General features: G+C 39.2%; 1 long non-coding RNA gene across 1 annotated transcript; it reads right to left on the bottom strand.

Moving 5' to 3' along the window:
• Window positions 1–335: 335 nt before the first annotated feature.
• Window positions 336–1,747, bottom strand: LOC104949394 (uncharacterized). Its single transcript, XR_798799.1, has 3 exons — window positions 1,638–1,747; window positions 512–544; window positions 336–421 (listed from the first exon to the last, which is right to left on the bottom strand). It is a non-coding gene; the product is annotated as an uncharacterized lncRNA (long non-coding RNA).
• Between the last annotated feature and the right edge of the window lie 418 nt (window positions 1,748–2,165).

Here is a 2,165-nt window from a genome sequence, read left to right as displayed (position 1 = left end):
TAGACTTCTCTACAATCTGAGGTAATAAAGAGAGAAGTAGGAACATTTCCTCATAGACTTCTCTACAATCTGAGGTAATACAGAGAGAGAGAAGTAGGAACATTTCCTCATAGACCTCTCTACAATCTGAGGTAATAAAGAGAGAGAGAAGTAGGAACATTTCCTCATAGACCTCTCTACAATCTGAGGTAATAAAGAGAGAAGTAGGAACATTTCCTCATAGACTTCTCTACAATCTGAGGTAATAAAGAGAGAAGTAGGAACATTTCCTCATAGACTTCTCTACAATCTGAGGTTATTATTGTAAGTGTTAAGGTGTGAAAGCCTTACGTTCCCAGCCTCTCCTCCACGTCGTACAGCTCCTTCACCTTCAAGTCCGTCCGGATGGAAACGTCTCTGTAATCCGGCTCTTTCTCCGAGTCTGAACACACAAAAGGTCAGAGGTTAAACTGCTGGAGGTCGATTGATGTCGTGTTAATGTTTTTATTTAATAAACAGGAAGTGAGAGTACCTTCATCCTCCTCCTCCACCTCGGCCTCGTCATCTGTGAGACGAACCAAACAGCAGTTAGTTCAGTTAGTCTCTTTAGTTCACTTTCACATGGATGGTAGTTGAATGAAAGTTAGTTGAATGGACTGAGTGCTGGTTACATGGAGTCAGGACCATAGATACTGAGCGTCAATGGGAACGAATATTTTCAGGCAATTCTCTGAACATTCAAATGAAGCTCTATCTGAGTGTTTCCCCGATCAGTCAGCTGATTTTGTAATAGTTTATATAAGTGGTCAACTAAAAAACATTAAAAGTATTTTATCGTTGACTTTCATTATAAAGTCTGAAACTGTTCACAGGAAATCTCTGACTACAAATAAGTAATTTAATTATTGAAAATGTTCTGGTCAAATCCAACACAAGAGACCTAACAAAGAACATAACACAATTTATTTAAAATAACAATAATTTAACAAATAAATAATAATAATTAGAAAGAAACCTTAAAAATGACCAAACATGTGGAAAACTAACACAAGGAGAACAAAGTCACTACAAAAATACAGAAAAATACTACAAATAAATGCTAAATTACAAAATAGATGCAAAAAGCCACCTCAAAATGACCACAAGGAGGTGCAAATAACGAACCCAAAACCACTAGAAGGTGACTCTCTAAAACTCGATGTGTCAACCTTATAAACACCCGTTATCATTAGTGTCACACAGAAACAAACAACAACAACACCAACAACCAGGATCTATTTAATTGCTCTTGTCACTGCTCTGTTAGAGTACAGTTGTATTTTCATGCTGCAGTGTTTATTGTATTTTTGTAACTCTGGCACAACAATTTCCTTCAGGATAAATACAGTCTTCTCTTATCTGGAGGAGTTTCCTCACCGTTGTCCACCAGCCCCACAGCATAGCTCAAAATAAATATAAACAATCCCAGAGATACAAAAATATCCCAAGCTACCAGAAAATAAATGCAAAACCACTATAAGGAGTCACTAAAGAACCGCACAATGACCACAAGGAGGTGCAGATAATAAAACAGGCTCTAAGACTCTAGGGATCCACCGTATAAACCCCTGTTATTATTCGTGTCACACAGAAACAAACAACAACAACAGCTTCCTCACCGTTGTCCACCAGCCCCACGGTGACGGGCGTAGACTCGGCGCTCGGCTCTCCGACTCCGTACATGTTCTCCGCTCGGACACGAAACTTATACTGCCGCTCGGGAAGAAGGTCCTGGAGACGGAGAACATTTCATATATCCTCAGTTCATGGAGAGACGTTCAAATTCTCAGGATACCGATCTTAACCACCTGATGCTTTTCTAACGTTTCAGGTTGTTGACATTTTGAAGGAACTTTTTTTGACCGGGTTATTATTAGTTTGTACTTTTTTGACAATAATATTTTGTTAAGCACATGTTTAAAGATCATACTGTTTCTCATCAATATATCCCAAGTCTCAGATATATCCAGAGCCTGTCTCTGATTGGCTGAAACACCAATCAGATTATTGCAGCATTACCCATAATCCCCTCTGTTTCACCCCTGTTTCCAAAGTGCTGATTCTCTGTCTGTTACTTTAGATGAAAATAAGGACCCCCTCCCCACGCCCCTCTGAGAGACATTTGGTTACAAAGAACTCAATGGTGC

The sequence above is a fragment of the Notothenia coriiceps genome, unplaced genomic scaffold (genome assembly GCF_000735185.1).
Source record: "Notothenia coriiceps isolate Sejong01 unplaced genomic scaffold, NC01 NC01_scaffold00016085, whole genome shotgun sequence".
Classification (NCBI taxonomy): Eukaryota; Metazoa; Chordata; class Actinopteri; order Perciformes; family Nototheniidae; genus Notothenia; species Notothenia coriiceps.
The sequence above is the reverse complement of the archived record's forward strand: the minus strand, read 5'-3'. Positions and strand labels throughout refer to the sequence as shown.